This window comes from Peromyscus maniculatus, chromosome 16 (assembly GCF_049852395.1).
Source record: "Peromyscus maniculatus bairdii isolate BWxNUB_F1_BW_parent chromosome 16, HU_Pman_BW_mat_3.1, whole genome shotgun sequence".
In the NCBI taxonomy this organism is placed as follows: Eukaryota; Metazoa; Chordata; class Mammalia; order Rodentia; family Cricetidae; genus Peromyscus; species Peromyscus maniculatus.
Genome location: NC_134867.1, coordinates 67,826,873 through 67,846,871, shown reverse-complemented (window position 1 = coordinate 67,846,871; position 19,999 = coordinate 67,826,873). Strand labels below are relative to the sequence as shown.

Below are 19,999 nucleotides of genomic sequence, written 5' to 3'. Positions count from 1 at the left end.
GCCGCCGCCGCCGCCGCCCTTGCAGGAAAGCGGACCTGCCACCAAGCCAAGCAGTTTTTAATGGATTCTTGTCACGTTGGGCGCCAGATATAGATGTAACCAACCGTCTTATTAAATAAGAAACACAGAAACAATGTAAAAGAGAGAGCCGAGAAGTCAGAGCTCAGAGCTAAAATCTCACCCTTCCTCCTGCTGTCCCAGCTTCGCGAAAAGAGACCTACTTCCTGTCGGTTCGTTTTTTTTATAGTATGTTGTTCTGCCTTCTCATTGGTTGTAAACCCAAACACATGACTGCCTCATCACTGTCTGAATGTACAGCCCCCTAGGTCTTAAAGGCATATGTCTCCAATGCTGACTGTATCCCTGAACACACAGAGATCTTATGGGATTAAAGGCGTGTGCCACCACCGCCACACTCTTGCTATGGCTCTAATAGCTCTGACCCTGAACACACAGATATCTATGGGATTAAAGGTGTGTGCCACCACCGCCACACTCTTGCTATGGCTCTAATAGCTCTGACTCCCAGACAACTTTATTTATTAACATACAATCAAAATAATAATTCAGTACAATTAGATTACCACCACAGATACCTAATGTTACTTTGAAAATACTGTAAAACAAGCAACAGTTGGCTGAGAGAAAAGTCGCCTACTAGAAAGTCAGGCCTCAACTATTTCATTTGTGCCTTTGCCATTCTCTTCCTTTCTTAAATTCCAAATGTAAGGAGCCAGAAAAGCTAAATTGAGATTAAAGATTAATTTGAATTCATTCGGATTGAATTTAGACTTAAAAAGAACTTATTTACTTTCTTTAACCAATTATCTATGCTAAAGCTGAATAAATGGTAACATGTTATATGAAAATGATTTATGAGGCATAAATGCAAATTGGCTCTTATTTGAAATAAAACATATTGTGTTTAAAATGTATAGATGGTGTTTTATACTGTTGTAGTTCATAAGACTGTTGATTTGATGGTTGAAATAATGACATAAATAATATTATTTGTAGTAATTTTAGTTTTTATACTGAGCCTAAAATTCTGTTATCATAGTATTTACATTTTTTATTTTTATATCATTTTGAACAGATAATAGTCATGTATGCAATAATAATAGGTATACTGAATATATCAGTATATTAAGGACTATATAAGGATTACATTGGATTTTTTTCATATGCACACATATTTGTAAGCAATGATGAGACTAAAATATTTTTTATGCTTTTCAACAAATAAAACTTTCTTATACACATCTCAACTCATGAAAAAGTAAATTCAAATATATGACAATTCTTTTTATGGCTAATACTAAATTTTATGAAGCAGTGACTTACAAAGAGATGGGAAATTTCCATGTTGTTACCTACCACCTTAGTTAGCATGTGTAGTTAGAATTTTCTTTGAGCTATCAACCAGCTCCAAAATAAAGACACTAAGACTTATTATTAATTACAACTTGGTCTTAGCTTAGGCTTGTCCCACTAGCTCTTTTAACTTAATTTAACCTGTTTCTATTTCTGTTCATCTATGTTTTGCCTTGGGGCTTTTTACCTTTTTTTCATTCTGTATGTCCTACTTTCCTGCTGCCTCCATGTCTGTCTGTCTGGCCCCTGGTGTCTTCCTGGCATCTCTTTTTGCCTAAACTCCTCCTACTACATACTCTCCCTGTCCAGAAGTTTCCACTTATACCACATCCCTTGTTATTGGGCATGGTATAGTCATTGTAATCACAAACTCAAAGCAGTTGTGGTTATCTGAACTGGCCTTATCAACAATCTATCATGCTTAGACTTGAAGCTCAGGGCCCCACTTCCCCCACTCCACTGCATATTTAATATTGGTTGCTGATAGATTCTTGGAGTTGTCTTCAGTTGTGTCCCTGTTAGTGAGCCCACTACATTCTAGTGTCTAGTTACAAACACATGGTCACACACATGGCCCTGGTTAAACTCAGGGGGTCACAAAAGGACATGAGTGTAACTGGTGAGGAGGAAGCATATTGATATGGGGTAGGAGAGAGATAAAAGAGGTTAGGGATAAGAATCAGAATATACTACATACATGCATGAAATTGTCAAAAATATGTTTAATAAAATTTTTTTCAAAAAGAGAAAAATAGTCATCTTAATTAGAACAGTCACAAAGTTGCTTATCTGTCAGTGGATTCTACTTCTACTTTATTGTGTTATAACTCTTTAACACAAATAACTTCTGTTAAAAGTGGCACATTTTAGGCTTTAAAAAAGCAGTTTTAGAGGGTAGGATTAACCTTCCAGTATCTAGATTGAAGTTCTTGCTTCAACATCAATGGGTGGTGTTGGACACCAGTTAATCAATCTGTCACAAGAATTTTAACTTAATATAAAAATCCCACTTGTCATTACTGTGTCATGCATCCATTGTTAATTGGGTTGATATTTTCTTACTTATCAAAAATGTCATTTTAATTATGTGATTTTGCAGATTGAAAAACTTGGCTCTTTTAAACTCTAAAATTTTACATTTCTATTTATTCATTTTATTCTTTTTTTATCTAAATACATTACTTCTGCAAGATTAAAAGGACTATTACTATTTTTCTTTTTAAAAATTTACCTTTTAGGATGCCACTAAGATCGCACATATGAGGCCTGTCTCCGACAGCTGACTTGCACTATGTACTTACATAGCTTCTTATCTGCTGGCCACCCTTGGGGGAAATGCCTCTTCCAGTACCAAGACATCAAGAAGATCTTAGACAGCATGAGCATTGAGGTGGATGATGACTAGCTCAACATGGTCATTAGTGAGCTGAATGGGAAAAGAAAATGAGACTTTTATTACCAAGGGTGTTGTCAAGCTTGCCAAGGTGCCTGCTGGTGGGGCTGTGTCTGTTTCTGCTGCACCCTGGTTCTGCAGGTCCTGTGTCTGGTTCTGCCCCAGCTGCAGCAGAGGAGAAGAGAAGGAGTCCAAGGAGTCAGATAATGACATGGGACTTGGCTTGTTAGATTAAATTCCAGCTCTCCTTCAAATAAAGCCTTTTTATGAATCTTGAAAACAAAAACAGAAAACAAAAATCTTCCTTTATAATAAATGAAGAAGATTTGAAAGGGAGAGCACTATTTCCTAGCTTTTATGAAAGTAAAAATTAAGAATTCTCCATACTTGAGGATTTATGTATTTTACTTAAGAAATTAATATTTACTTATAGTACTAGGTATTGAATTCAGGGCCTTGCCCATGCTAGGAATATTCTCTACCACTGAGCTGCATTGCAGGTCTTCCTATGTCACTCAGGCTAGCTTGAACTAGTTATATAAACCAGGATGATCTCAAACCCAATCATTCTGTCTCATGCTCCCAGCTCCTGTGGTAGTGTTTCTGTAGACCTTGCCTAGCTAGCGTTTATTTTTTAAAGAATTATCTTGTAGGACACTGGGCCTCATGACACAGAACACACATTTCAGAAATAAGAGGTTCATGTGACTCCTGGGTCCTTGGTAAAATAAGTTGGTGAGTTTCTTTTAATTAATGTTCCTAATGGTACCATGTGTCTCACTCTTAATTTCACATCATGTTTTCTTGGAAAAATACAATGCACCTGCTTTGGTAAGGGATCTTCCTACTCGTGACTGAGAAGGTAGGCTAGGAACATGGCGAGAGGTAGAAGAAGGGTTTTTCTCAAAGAAGGATATGAGCTGCAGCTCTTGGAGGGCTTCTAGTAGTAGATGTTTGTGCAAATTAAATGATCATCCTTTATTCCTCATGTTAAGTTGATGTATGCACTTGAAATACAACTTTAAATACATGATTTGAAGTCATCAGCTATCATTCTGTGTATTTAAAGTAACCTGCATTTATAGAAGAAAGAAAATTACACAAATTATTCAAAATGCTTATATAAATACTAATATTAGCAAAAGGCATATACACCTTTTAGTTCTTTTCTACTTTAGCAGTTCATTTGTTCATAGGATATGTTTTTTTTTTTTTTTTTTTTTTTTTTTTTTTTTGGTTTTTTCGAGACAGGGTTTCTCTGTGTAGCTTTGCGCCTTTCCTGGAGCTCACTTGGTAGCCCAGGCTGGCCTCGAACTCACAGAGATCCGCCTGGCTCTGCCTCCCGAGTGCTGGGATTAAAGGCGTGCGCCACCACCGCCCGGCTAGGATATGTTTTTTTTAAACCAACTCTGCTCCCCATTCTCCTTCCACCCCCTCACCACCATTCCCTCTCAACTTTATGTGTCCTCTCCTTTAAAAATCATTCAAGAGTCTACTAAGTTTTGCCACTATGTTTGGGAGTATAAGAGGTTCTACTAAAGCAAGAGTATTTTCTCAGGAGCTCTATTGCTGAAGAAAACTGACCCTCCCTCTCACAACACTAGTAATTGTCAAAAGCTCCTCACCTTGGGGTGGAACTTCCTACCTTCTTTTCCCATCCAAGCTGGGATTTTGTCTAGCTTGATTTTGTGAAGGTTTTGCAGATGCAGCCATAGCTGCGATCAGTTCATATGTGGAACTGCACTGTTGAGTCTGGAAAACAGTTTTGCTGAAATCATTCACTGCTTCTGGGTCTTACAATCATTCTGCCTTTCTGTGATGATCTTTGAGCCTTGGGAATAGTGAGTGTGGCATAAATATCACACTAGGGATAAGAACTCTACAATCTTTTATTCTCTGAACATTGGCCAGTTGCAGGTCTCTGTGTTAATTATCTATTACTGCCAAAAGAAGCTTCTATGATACAGTTTGAGAGATGCAGTCACCTATGAATATAATGCCAAATCTTTAGAGGTTGGTTTAATACTATGTCTATTTAGCAGAATAAAAGGAGTAGGCTATTCCCTAGGGGCTATGACCTACCTACTTTGGGGTTCTTGGCCCCATTTATGGTTCCAAGTATGGATTTCATCTTGTAGAGTGGGCCTTAAATTTAATCAAAAAGTTGTTGGATACTCCTATGACATTAGTGCCACCATTTCTTTTTTTCTATTTTATTTTATTTTTTTCTCTCTCTAACTTGTGGATCTTAACTCTTTTTTTCATTTTTTAAATTTAATTATTAATTTAATTTTACATATCAGCCACGGATTCCCTTGTTCTCCCCCACTCCCACAGATTCAATGTAGTCCCCATCAAAATACCAACACCATTCTTCACAGACCTGGAAAGAATAATACTCAACTTCATATGGAAAAACAAAAAACCCAGGATAGCCAAAAGAATCCTATACAATAAAACAACTTCTGGAGGCATCATGATCCCTGACTTTAAGCTTTACTATATAGCTACAGTAATAAAAACAGCTTGGTATTGGCATAAAAACCCACATGTGGACCAATGGAATCGAATTGATGACCCTGACATTAACCTGCACACCTATGAACATACAATTTTTGACAAAGAAGCCAATGAAAAAAAGAAAGCATCTTCAACAAATGGTGCTGGCATAACTGGATATCAATGTGTAGAAGGCTGCAAATAGTCCAAGTGGATCAAGGTCCTCGACATAAATCCAGCTACTCTGAACCTGCTAGAAGAGAAAGTAGAAAGTAGTGTTGAACACATTGGCATAGGAGATCACTTCCTAAATATAACACCATAGCACAGACACTGAGAGAAACAATCAGTCAATGGGATCTCTTGAAACTGAGAAGCTTTTGTAGAGCAAAGGCTAGGGTCAACAAGGCAAAGCGACAGCCTACAGAATGGGAAAAGATCTTCACCAACCCCACATGTGACAGAGGACTGATATCCAGAATATATAAGGAACTCAAGAAATTAGACATCAAAATGCCCAACAGTCCAATTAAGAAATGGGCTATAGAACTAAACAGAGAATTCTCAACAGAGGAAACTCAAATGGCTGAAAGACATTTAAGGAATTGCTCAACATCCCTAATCATCAGGGAAATGCAAATCAAAACAACTCTGAGATACCACCTTACGCCTGTCAGAATGGCTAAGATCAAAAACACTGAAGACACTTTATGCTGGAGAGGATGTGGAACTAGGGGAACTCTCCTCCACTGCTGGTGGGAATGCAAGCTTGTACAACCACTTTGGAAATCAATATGGCGCTTTCTTAGAAAATTGGGAATCAATCTCCCCCAAGATCCAGCTATACCACTCTTGGGCATATACCCAAGAAATGTTCAATCATACCACAAGAGCACTTGCTCAGCTATGTTCATATCAGCATTGTTTGTAATAGCCAAAACCTGGAAACAACCTAGATGCCCTTCAACTGAAGAATGGATAAATAAATTGTGGCACATATACACAATGGAATACTCTCAGCAGAGAAAAACAATGACATCATGAGGTTTGCAGGCAAATGGATGGATCTAGAAAAAAAATTATCCTGAGTGAGGTAACCTAGACTCAGAAAGACAAATATGGTATGTACTCACTCATAGAGGTGGAACAAGGATGACTGGACTGCTACTCACATCACCAGGGAGGCTACCTGGAAAACAGGATCCCAAGAAAGACACGAGGATTGCCCAATGACGGACAAATGGCTGAGATCTACATGAACAACCTGGACATGAGTGGGAGTAATGAAGGGTGAGGGTTGAGGGAAAGAGAGCCTTTGGGAGCGGGAGATCCCAGGTGGATCAAGAACAGAGAGGGAGAACAAGGAATAGGAGACCATGGTAAATGAAGACCACATGAGAAAAGGAAGAAACAAAGTGCTAGAGAGGCCCACAGAAATCCACAAAGATACCCCCACAATAGATGGCTGGCAATGGTCGAGAGACAGCCAGAACTGACCTACTCTGGTGATGGGATGGCCAAACACCCTAATAGTCGTGCCAGAAACACCAATTCAATAGTAGACATACCTTGCCAGTCCAGTCATTGTAGCTCATAGAGTTCATAGCTGGGTAGATAGATGACTGTTTTTCTCCCCTGGTAGTTTTCGTGGCACCTTCCAGCACCATGAAAGATAGCTGGTAGCAATGAAATTTCTAGATAGTACCAGCTTGATTTTTCCATGTTATGACTCAAGGGTCTTCAGCAATAAGGTCTTATTGCCAAGATCTGGAGGCTAACCAAAAGCATTGTCAGTAGCCTGTAATGTATGGGGGTCTATGAGACTCCTCGAGCCAACAACTCATTCCTGACACTGGGGCTTTTATTTGTTAGCTCGTGGAGTCTGGGGGAGACTTTATTCCCCTATCATAGGTTAACTCTGGAGTCTTTTCTCACAGATTATTATGCGTTTAAGAAAAACTGCTATTTGTGAGTACAGTCACAAAACACGAAAATCTATGCAATCTGTATGTTCATGTTGGTAAATTTTAAGTTCTTTGAAACTATTTACTACATTTAAGTTTCCTTGTAACCCAATAATTCTCACAGTTCTCAATCTATGGCAGAGGCTTAGTAATAGTTTTATAATGATGATAAAGGTTGAGAATTTAAAAATATGAAAAGTATCCTAATAATTTTTCCTACTAATAGGCATTTATTCATTTATTTACCCATTAATTTTATCACGCTTTCCATGTTTCAGACATATGTTACATATTACAGAAAAACTAATATGTAAGTTCCCCTTAGTGTTCTCAATTAGTTTATAATCAAGAAGGAGACAGATTTGTAAGTAGAGAACTAGAAAGCTTTAGTGACAGCAAGGGTGGAGAATATTATTGGCCTCTTTTGAAAGGGACACCTGCATGACCTAGTTCTCCCTGTTCATTTGAATAATAAATTTCTCAGTAGCAATAAAATAGTTTGCAATTAAAATTATAAATGTAAATCTCTAGTTAAGGCCAACATTGAACATTAAATATGACTTGACTATAGTTCCTTGAGTATTTTAATATCAAGGATTTATTACATAGCAGATTTGTGATTTGACAGTCATAATTTCTCATGTAACTTAAAACTTGAATTCAATTATTTAGCCACAGTTAACAATTATATATGTATTTGCATGCCATTTTATCTAATGACAATCTGTTACACTGTGCTGTAAGCTCAAAGTCAGGAGCTCTTTTAATCTTGTCTTCCATAGCTTGCCTCTCTTTCAGTACATTATAAATTTAAAATTTACTGAATGTTATTTGAATAAGTAATTCATACAAAAATGAAAGATAATCATGGGATATACTTTTTTATATTGCATGTCAATTATACACACATACATACACACATATATGTATATGTATATATACATCTGTATATTTATATATTTATATATACATCTATATATGTATATATGTAGATGTATATATACATTTTTCCATTTTAATAGTATTGCAACTAGATTGATACAGTTTTATTTACTAGCTGGGTGTGGAAGTGCTGCCTTGTAATCTCAGGCTTTGGAGGCTATAAGGTAGGGGGTTTTGAGTTTGAGGCTAGTCTAGACTGCATAGTAAGACCTTGTTTCTAAATAACAACAATCTCAATAAATATAATAAGAAAATAAGATAATAAAAATAATTTGAAACTATCACTATCTCCTTTGAATTCTTATGCTTAACTTCACATAGCTCTCACTTAAGCTATTAAAATGTATAAAATTTGGTTTTTCATTCTTCCCATATATCTCTAATAATATCACATGCATGCTATGTTTTTGATAACAACCTGGTATACATCTTTACTTTTCCTTACATCCAAAACCATACATAACTAGTCATGAAGTTGTGTTGTTCTTCTCTTGATTATGTGTATTTGCATCTTACTTTATTTCTCATCTTTGTCATGGAAACTCTTTGCTCCTCATACCTTCTATGTTCTGAATTTCATTGTTTTCTCTTTTCCAGATCTTTAGACATTTTTCTATCTAATTAAATTCTTGAAGTACCACAGTCAACATAATTTCTCGTTATAGCTCTTATATTTTAATAGATTATTATGAACTTTACTCAATAAACTCTTTAGTCTAAAAAACTTCTAGAGTGAATATAAAACAGTATTTATAATGAGCTATGTTTCCATTTTACCATTTTCTAGACCTATGTAGTTTTAGAAGTCATTCTTTGCTCATGTTTAGTGACTGGGTCTGTTACACATCAACATTGGTATTTAGCCTAGAAGTCAAATTCACCTGCTGTTCAAATCATTAAAAAAATGAGCATATACAATACAATTTTTATATCCATCAAAATATCACATTGTATCCCATAGATACATGAAATTATTATTGACTAATAAAAGTAAAACAAATCAAAATGGGGCCTTGTGGACAGCACACATTCAATGAATATTTGTTAAATTTATTTGGTATGTGGCAGTTAAATGTGCCTAAATTTTGCATACTGTCATAGATCACATTTCTGTTTTAGTGACTAGACAAACATGCATAGCCCTGGGGCAGCTGGCCATGGTAGGAGGTATGCAGCCACTTATCATTTTTGTTTATCTCCCTGTGCTGTGTCAAAGATTCCATGAATCATGCTGTGTCAAAGATGGAGAAGCCCAGGGTAGCAGATGTTCTGTTTGAGTGATCCAGTGGTTAATTAATATTTTCCTCTTATTTTATTTCTGAAGTAAAGTAAAATAGAATCTGCTGGAAAATACATCAGTTTGTGTCCATTTCCATTACCCTTTGGAGGTATAGCTCTGGCTGCTTGTCCCTGGGGTGTGTTGCTACCACTGGATTGACATTTTCTTATTTTCCTTGCAAAATATTTTGTATGATTTCATGCTCAGTAAGAGAATTTTTTGGAAAATACGCTTGTGACTTTCATAAGTGGAATAGTATCAGTATAATATTTGAAATTTGTCTAATCATTGTATGAAAAGCTTAACAATGTACCCATTTCCTTTTTCTTAAAAAACTTTATTAAGACTTACTGTTCTATACAATTCATTTTTTAAAGTTTTTAATTTAGTAGCTTTCAGCTTATTCATTGTAACAATTTCTAATGTAATAGGACCATAGTTTTTGGATATTGTTTCCAGATAATAATTTCTGGGGCACTTCAGCTATTGAGTTTTAAAAAGTTGTTGCTGCCCTTAATTCGCTTACAATTAAACCACAGAAATTAATTTGTATTCCATTAAATGTTAGCAATAAAATTCAGCCAAAGAAAATCCTTGGGCAAAAGGTATGTTGGAATACAAGGATTTTCAATTTTAGAAGAAGTAAGAGGATATTTAGATTCTAACTACTTGAATTCTAAATATAGTAAACCACCCCCATTTCTTAGTGTAAACAGAATACACTAAACACATCTTAGCCTATTCAATGAGTCAATTCCTTTCCCCTGTGAGTTTTTTGTTCTTTGTTATTTGGATAATACACCCAGGCCCTACTGAGACATTTTTCTTGCCTGTTCAGACTTTTTAATATTGTATTGATACATGGACGAGGGAGACACAGAGAGAGACAGACGGCACCTTTATTGACTTCATGGTAGTGTAGGGTGCTATTCTACCGCTTTACCTTCCTCAGTGGAACTTAGCAGCTCCTACTATCTTGGAAGCTACAATAAAATACTATAGGACCAAGAGCTCACACAATAAGTATTTACTCTGGCACAGTTCTAAGATCACATTCTGGTTTCATTTTGGGCGATGGAAGTCTTTCTTGCCTGCAAAGGGCCCCACTTTCACTGTGACCGCATATCACAGACAGGAGGGAGCAAGCTGCAGCCCCTCTTGTTAAGGACAATACAACTGGAATCAGGAGCACACTCAGTGTGCCAGTTAACCTTTCTTTCCTTACTCCAAATAGTCACAATTGGAGTGGGGACTTTAAATGTATGGATTTCTTGTCAGGAGAGGCAGGGTATAATTCAGTCTTTTTGATGGTATTTTAAGGTTTTAGTTTTTTCTTTTAATTAAACTATTTCCCCTCCTTTTCTTGTCACTCTTTCTTTTCCTTCTTTTTACCTCTTCTTTCCTCTTCCCATTTCCTTCTATCTTCCTTCCATCTTTCTTCTCCTTACCTCCCTTCTACTCATTCAACAAACACTTGTGACTGTCTCACGCATGCTATGAATATTTATTAGAATTTTGTAGAAAGTGAAGAGGGTGAAAACTTTTCTAGTTGATTTTTTTCTTTGTGGACAAAGACATATTGTTAGCACATGGGATTTGTAACTGTTCTGAGCTAATCAGGTATCTTTAACCTTACCTAGCATTGAAATGGACTTCACATTGGTGAACTATCACAGCTTTGTGATGGAATATCACAGTAATTGTGAAAAGAATCTGGAGAGGGGAGAGCAATAAGTGTGGATTTCAGAAATTGGAGAAAAACTTATGAAAGAGACAAGAGTGAACTATTTCAATATGAATTAACAAATTGAAATGATATGAACATATTCAAAAAGAAAAATGTTACATTGGAAATTTTTTTATTTTGCATCTATGAAGTGTTCAGAAAAGATAACAAATGCTTGTGATGAAATAAGTTCATATGTTATTTATCTCAATTAAATTAAATTTAATGACTGCACCCAAAATGAAATCTCTTTATAACACAAGCTACTGTGATTATCAGTATTCTCAACTTGACCGAACCTAGAATTGATGCAGGGGATACTGTGGATCCTATCTTGGGGTTCTTAGTCTCATTAATAAAATATTTTGAGAATGAGTTATAACAGAAGCTCAAGGTGATTACAATAGTATTGGAGAAATTATTTTGGCCACTCCACGTAGTTAAAAGGATATTTATTTAATGGCGTAACTCACAAATTAAGTAATGGGTAGGTCGCAGGGTCTGGGGAAGGTGTAACGCAGTCCAACGGTGTTCTCCGGAGCTCTGCACAGTCAATCTGCACCGGTCAGCGTCCCGGCACCGAGAGCGCCCAGAGAGAGTGCTGACCCATCCAGCTCTCGGGTCCCCCGGCGCCTCCCCTCGCCCCGCCTCGTAGGCCTGACAGTTGCCAGAGTCTCAATGGGGGTTGGAACTTCCAGAACCAAGCTGGAATGGCTACCCACTACACAATAGCATTTCAAAGAGCTCAATAGATTTCAAAAAAATCCCTAGGGAGGCAAGCTGTATGTACTTTAGAGGCTTCCTAGGGGAGAAAATGGATGAGAGAAAGAAAAGGCCATGCCATGTAAACTGGTGTGGAGGCCAGACACACAGCAAGTAAGTAGCAACATGGCAGGAAAGGATATGTTTTCCATATAAATACTCATATTGAAATATTTATATAAATTAAAGAATAGTAATAAATCAGATAAGACTATACCTTGGAATTCATTAAAGTGCATAATTTATCACTTTTGATCTTACGGATCACCTTTAGAGCCTTGGAATATTCTCAGTATTGAGGGCATAGCTCATTGGTAGAGTGCTTGCTTAGCATGTGCAAGGCCTTGGGTTCAATCTCCAATACCAAACACACACACACACACACACACACACACACACACACACACACACACACTTAAGTTATTGCTTAAGGGTCCTAAGTCTGATGAATCATTAAAATTATTTGCTCTATTGGAGTATATATTAATGTCATTAATACATATGCCTATTGAAGAATCACAGTTTTGACAGAATAAAGCACACAGAGATGAATGTATAAAAATTCCACAACCATTAGACATTTTCTTTGGCTTATGAAAACATTTTATGGACTCTCAATAGCATATTAAGCAAATGGATATATTCGTCCTTTATAAAATCATTTAGTTTATGTAATTTTTTTCTGCCCACCCCCAAACCATGAAGTGCTTTGATGTATTCTTTGTGATGTGGGGAAATTGTTAGCCATGTGACAAATTCTGGCACAAAGCCAGTAAGTTATGATAACATCCATTCCTGTGCAGTCTGTCTACTCTTAATCAAAGATGGGTCTAACCATATTAACACCCTCTGTGTACAAGTGGCTGTATACCTCAAGTGAAGATCTGCACCAAAAATGCTTATTTTGGACTCGGTGTAAAAGTGATAGAGTATTGCTTTTCCCAGCAAGGAAATATATTTTTAATTCTTTCTTTGAGGTTTGGATTTTTTTCTTTAGAATGGCGAATGTCATTCATATGAATTTGCTTTTCATGAATCTGACCACATATACTATGTTTGTTAGGTCTGTTTAACAGCTCACTTCATGTAGAGTTATTCTGGAGACCTTTACAGCTATTTGTACAGTGATGAGATTAATGTTTATTTATTTTTTATTGTGGGAATAAAGTGACTGAATAAAAGGTGATATGGGTCTGTCAGAGATTAGAATGTTAGGCTGGTTTTTGTCATCTGAATAATTCCTCCTTGCTGTGTTAGCAATAGTCAGACAGATCTTTGCATGGTGGAGACCTAAGTGCAGATAGAATTAACTGGAGGTGGAAGGAAGTGGCCACTGAAGAGAGAAAACCACTTATACCACTCAGACAATTCTGTGGAATATTGGACTGCATTAGTATGTAGATTGCATTTGATGCTCCCATTAATAATATGTTTACGGAAAACACCCATTTGCTCTCAGTAAATGATTGTGCTTGCAACACTTTTCTACACTATTTGGGGGCATGCAGGGGTCTGCTGCTGTTCCTACAGTGCCAACATAGCTCTAACTATGTATCCAGCAAAACACATAAATCACAAATGCAAAGTAAGCAAAACAGAGCAACCAACGTTTGTTTTAATTATGTGGTATTGAAAAGTGTTCTTGATATTTTTCTTGAGAGGCACTACAAAAAACACAATCCAGTATTAAAAATTATGTAGTTATGAGCTTTCAGTCCTGCTGTGTTTGTAAAATAATAAAACATTTCTATGGCATTCAATCTCATTTTGTTCCCTTTGTGATTTTTGTTTTTTTGGAAATATCACCGTAAGTTGATGTTAGGCTGCATTCTGAAATGTCAGAAAAATTGATCATGTTTATTTCTGCACACTGTGAAGTACATGATATTGCTAATTCTGTATTAATATTAACAAAGAAGGCAATGAAGGGGCTTTTAGCTTTCACCCTTTGTCCAATAAATCACACACAAACATGGCTTGCACATGACTTTTCATTAAACTCTGCCATTTTATGTGTCTTTTATCCTGGAGATTTATTGCTTTATGTGGATTAAAGCAATTCAGAGTCTGAACTGTTTAATCTGGGGTGTTTAGGTTTTGATCTCTCAGCCAGATTGAGAAAGTCAGATGCTCAAGCTCCTGGCACATGAGTAGTGGGTGCCACATGTGTGTTTAAATGAGTCATTCCCTGGTATGTGAACTGTTTTCATGCTTGCCTTTGAACTTTGTTTCATTTATAAATGATTGCATTAATTATTGGCTCTTTTCTGTGGGTTATTCTATCTCTCTCAAGCTCAAAACTTCCTGTAGGCCATGATATTGTTCTACTTTCTGATTTCCCATAGGTAGATCCAGGAAAAAAAATTCCACTAGTAACAAAGAGTTTATTAAAATCAACTTAATAGTCCATAGAAATGATTATACAAGAAAAAAATGCTTATTTGGTTTATGCTTTCATATCGCAGTCCATCAGAGAAGGAAGTCAGGGCTAGAACTCAGGGCAGGAACTTGGGGCAGGAACAGTAGCAGGAGCCATGGAGGAACTTTGATTATTGGCTTGCACCATAAGGTTTCCTCAATCTGCTTTCTTATCCACCACAGGACTATATGCCCAGGGCTGGCATTGCTCACAATAGGCTGGACTCTCCCATATTAATTACTAATTAGGAAAATCCCACACGCTTGGTACAGGTCAATCATATGGAGGCATTTTCTCAATTGTTGCTCTTCCTTCTCAGATATATCTAGGTTTGCATCATGTTGACAAAAACATAGCCAGTATATTGTGTTTACATCCTTTATATATGCCTCTCACTTAAAATATTGTGGATAATACATGAATGTCACATAGTTGTTACATGCGTATATTGGAAAATTTTGAATTGCTGAATACTGCATATGTGCACACTACTCTAAATATAATTATGATATAAAAATTAAAGTGATTTTATAGGTAAGAAATACCATAGACACACAGAAGAAAGAACAATTAGCACAGGCTTGTTCTAGAAAATTAAGGCTGAAAACACAAGTAAAACAAAGAATGACCCTACATTTATTACAATTATACAATTTGTATGACATACCATTAAAAAGAATTTGTGTGCATTGTTCTTTTTAACTTACAAAACTCTTTATAATTAATATTTGTACCATTTATCTTTTAAAACCAGAAAATGAAAGTCAGTTAAGCTAATGATGTTCCTCTTTTTGTTCCAACAGCAGGTACTTTATTTCATAGTGCAGCCAGGTTATAATAGGCTTATGTTCAAAACATCTAATGGCTTTCAATCAGACTGTACACAAAACCCAAACTCTTCACCATGACCTAAAGTACTTATAAGAGTTGACTTCTGCCTACCGTATGATTCTACTCATTTTATTTCCCCCCATTGACAACACTGATAACCTGCATGTTCTTTTTCTCTCCTAATGGATACACAATTCTGAATGAACTGTTTTGAGTTGACCTTGTTTTCTCCTCTTCAAGCTACTATTCAGGTCCAGCCCCCTTCTGCTGCCATCTTTGTTTCTTCTTCTCTCTTTTTACCCTACAGGTCCTTTGCCTGTATGTTATAGCTTCCCATTTAGTGTTTTCCTGTGTATAAGAATGTGTGGGTCTCTGCAGCTGTATCTGCTTCTTGTGCCATTTCTTGGGCTCTTCTCCTTTTGCTTGTTATTTTGTCCTATTCCAATGTGTTAGTTTTTGTTGTATCACTATATTATGTTATATTTCATTTTATATTATGTTATATTATTATCCCTTAGAAGCCTGTTTGTTTTCTAATGAAAGACAGAAAGGTGGTGGATCTGGTGACTAAGCACTCAGGGAGGAAATATACTCTTTAGATGTCTTCCTACACTTGAATTCAGAGGAGTGCTCCAAACCCCTCTGTGCCATTTTAAGGATGTGCTATTCAAAAAGACAGAAGAACCAATATAGTACATCTTAAGAAAGTAATAACCCAACACAATGAAAGTCATTTCTAAATGTTTACTTTTGGTAAAATAGAAAATCATTGGCCTATACATTCTTTTGATTTTAAATATGCTATTTCATTTTCTTGAGGTATTAATTATGGCTATTAAAAAGGCAGATGGATGTTTCATCCTCTTTCCTTTAGCAGTCTGTCAGAAAATGGTTCAATAATGAAGTCTTTTGAGGAGAATTCTGGGTGCTTATGAGAAAACTCCAAGAAAACAAGCAAGAGTCTTGTGATATCAATTTCTTCAAAAATACAGAATTGTTCTTGGAATCTGCTTTTGTGCTCCTCCCAGGTGTAGTGGATAGGAGTGAGTTTACCTAAGATTACTTATTACAACTTACTGTTATTTGTGTATATGCATCTATGGAAAAACTTTTTTTTTTGCCAATGTGGCTTGTCCTTGTGGTTGTACACTTTATTCATGTTACTCCTCTTATTCCTAAGAATACAAATTGTCTGATGTTCTGAGTAAAGTTGGCTATTGCATGAGACTTTAGTCAGCCTTACTTATTAGCTCTGTTCTCCCAGGTACCACATCCTCCAGAGTGGTAAACAGCAATCTTTACCTTTTTATTACATTTCAGACATATGTTTATATTTTTCTTTATTGTAGTAATTTGATATAGACTTTTTATGTTGTTTCTTCTGGGTCTGTTAAATACAGGGTATATTAACTTTTTTCTTTTTAATTTTTTTCTGTGTATGTATGAGTGCTTTGCCTGCACGTATATCTATGCACCAAGTGTATATAGTATCTGGAGAGGCCAGAAGGGGGCATCAGATCCCCTGGGATTGGAGTTAGAGATGGTTGTTGAGTCTCCATGTTGGTGCTGGGAATCAAACCCAGGTTCTCTGGAATAGTAGGCAGAGCATTTAATCACTGAGCCATCTCTACAGTCCCTAACTTAAAAAGGTTTAATATAAGATCTTTTAGTACTCTTCCTTCAGGAATATTTCCTTAAGTTATTATTATTATTGTTATTATTATTTGGATTTGTTCTGTGTGCTAGTTTATTTTTATTCTTCAAAGTTTCCTATTTCTTATAAGTTGAAGTATTTTTGTCTTCAATATTTGACACTTTTATTCATTTCCCTTTTTTCTTTCTTTATTTTCTTCCTTTATTTCCATGCTTCTACACATTTTATTTCCTTCAATATTATATTCTATACTTGCTTGTATTCTTTGCAGTTAAATCTTTATTTGAAATTTTTGTTTTAGGTATAACTATGTCCTATGCTTTCTCATTTCACAGAGTCTTCTGGCTTGCATTGTCTTTTTGTGTCTGCTGTAATTTATTTACTACTTTTAGCTTATTTTGAAATAGATTAGTGAAGGTTCTGAGTGTGTGTGTGTGGGTTCTTTCTGGCATGTTTTGACTGGTATTGAGTGATGTCAATTTGCTCTTTATTCAACAATATTTTCAAGAATATGGCCCTTTCAACTGTAATATTTTTGCAAATGAGCCTTCTTGGGGAAATACTCACATGTCAAGATTTTTTTAATAGCCTTACCGATCTCTCTGTCACATTGAGTCCAGGTTTAAAACATGGTAGTTTACTTTCCACTTCCTGGCTCTTGACCTTCCCTCTGGGTTGTCTGATTTCTCTTCTATGAAGGGTCCACTCTGTGTGGTCACCCTGTCTCTAGGCATGGTGAAAGTTCTAGCTCATATTGCTGGAATCACTTTATCTATCATCTATCTATCTATCTATCTATCTATCTATCTATCTATCTATCTATCTATCATCTATCTATCTATCATCTATCTATCTATCGAAGCCAGAATATTAACCTTTTGCTGTGGGATGGTCTGTACGTCAAATCTGTTGCTCTGATTGGTCAATAAATAAAACACTGATTGGCCAGTGGCCAGGCAGGAAGTAGGTGGGACAAGGAGAGAGGAGAATTCTGGGAAGCGGAAGGCTGAGGCGGAGAGACACTGCAGCCGCCGCCATAACCAGCAGCATGTGAAGACACCGGTAAGCCACCAGCCACGTGGCAAGGTATACATTTATGGAAATGGTTAATTTAAGATAAAAGAACAGTTAGCAAGAAGTCTGCCACGCCCATACAGTTTGTAAGCAATATAAGTCTCTGTGTTTACTTGGTTGGGTCTGAGCGGCTGTGGGACTGGCGGGTGACAAAGATTTGTCCTGACTGTGGGCAAAGCAGGAAAACTCTAGCTACAACCTTTCTTTTCTTTTTTTTTGTTCATTTTACATATCAAACACAGATCCCCTCTCATCCCTCCTCCTGCTCCCCTGACCCCCGCCTAACCCTCCCCCCTATGACCTACCCCTCATCCGTGCCTCCAAAAGGGTAAGTTCTCCCATGGCAGGGACAGCAAAGCCTGATACATTCAGTTGAGGCAGGACCCAGCCCCTCCCCTCTGCCTCAAGGATGAGCAAGTTGTCCCACCATTGGTAATGGGATCCAGAAAGCCAACTCATGCTCCCGAAATAGATCCTGATCACATTGCCAGGGGCCCCTCAAACAGACCCAGCTACACAACTGTCTCCTGTATACAGAGGGTCTAGTACAGTCCCATTCAGGTTCCACAGCTGTTGATCTAAAGTTTGTGAGTTACTATGAGCTTGGTTCAGTTGTCTCTGTAGATTTTACCATCATGATCTTGACCTCCCCCCTTGCTCATATAATCCCTTTTCCCTCTCTTCAACTGGACTCCTGGAGTTCGTCCTGGTGCTTGGTTGCAGATCTCTACATCTACATCCATCAGTTACTGGGTGAAAGCTCTAAGATGACAGTTAGGGTATTTACCAATCTGATTACCAGGGTAGGCCAGTTCAGGTACCCTCTCCATTATTGCTAGTAGTCTAATTTGGGGTCGTCCTTGTGGATTCCTGGGAATTTCCCTAGCACCAGGTCTCTCCCTTACCCCATAATGTCTCCCTCTATCAAGATATCTTTTTCATTGCTCTCTCACTCTGTCCCATACCCAGCTCGACCATCCAGTTCCCTCATGTTCTTATCACCTTTCCTCTCCCCTCTATTGACACCCCCCAGTTTACTCATGGAGATCTCCTCTGTTTCCCATTCTCAAGGTGATTCATACATCCATCTTATGGTACTTCTTGTTTCCTAGCTTCTCTGGAGCTGTGGGTTGTAGTCTGATTATCCTTTGCTTTATATCTAGTATCCACTTATGAGTGAGTACATCTCATATTTGTCTTTCTGAGTTTGGGTTACCTCACTTAGGATGATATTTTCTAGTTCCATCCATTTGCCTGCAAATTTCATGATGTCATTTTTTTTTTTACAGCTGAATGATACTCCATTGTGAAAAAAAAAATACTCCATTGTGTATATATGCCAAATTTTCTTTATCCATTCTTCAGTTGAAGGGCATGTAGGTTGCTTCCAGGTTGTGGCTATTAAGAATAATGGGACTTATGCAGGCACACTTGGCTCAATCTGGGAGGAGGGGACTGGACCTGCCTGGACTGAGTCTATCAGGTCGATCTCAGTCCTCGAGGGAGGCCTTGCTCTGGAGGAGGTGGGAATGGGGAGTGGGTTGGGGGGAAGGGAAGGGGGCAGGAAAGGGGAGAACAAGGGAATCTATGGCTGTTATGTAGAACTGAATAGTATTGTAAAATAAAATAAAATAAAATAAAAATGCTGCTATGAACATAGTTGATCAAGTGTCCTTGTGGTATGATTGAGCATTCCTTGGGTATATGCCCAAGAGTGGTATCATTAGGTCTTGATGTAGATTGATTCCAAATTTTCTGAGAAGTTGCCATAATAATTTCCAGAGTGGCTGTACAATTTTGCACTCCCACAAACAGTGGAGGAGTGTTCCCTTTCTCCGCATCCTCTCTAACATAGGCTGTCATCAGTATTTTTGGTCTTAGCCATTCTGACAGGTGTAACATGGTATCTCAGAGTCATTTTAATTTGTATTTCCCTGATGACTAAAGATGCTGAGCAATTCCTTAAGTGTCTTTTGGCCATTTGGGATTTTTCTGTTCAGAATTCTCTGTTTAGATTGGTAGCCCACTTTTTAATTGAATTGTTTGGTATTTTGCTGTCTAGTTTCTCGAGTTCTTTATGTA

At 37.1% G+C, this 19,999-nt stretch overlaps 1 long non-coding RNA gene and 1 pseudogene across 1 annotated transcript in view; both read left to right on the top strand.

Moving 5' to 3' along the window:
- The window catches only part of LOC143268938 (uncharacterized), a 174,215-nt gene that overhangs the window by 17,093 nt on the left and 137,123 nt on the right, over positions 1-19,999 (top strand). The gene's annotated exons all lie outside the window — the stretch shown is intronic.
- On the top strand, positions 2,676-3,975 carry LOC102907714 (large ribosomal subunit protein P2 pseudogene; annotated as a pseudogene).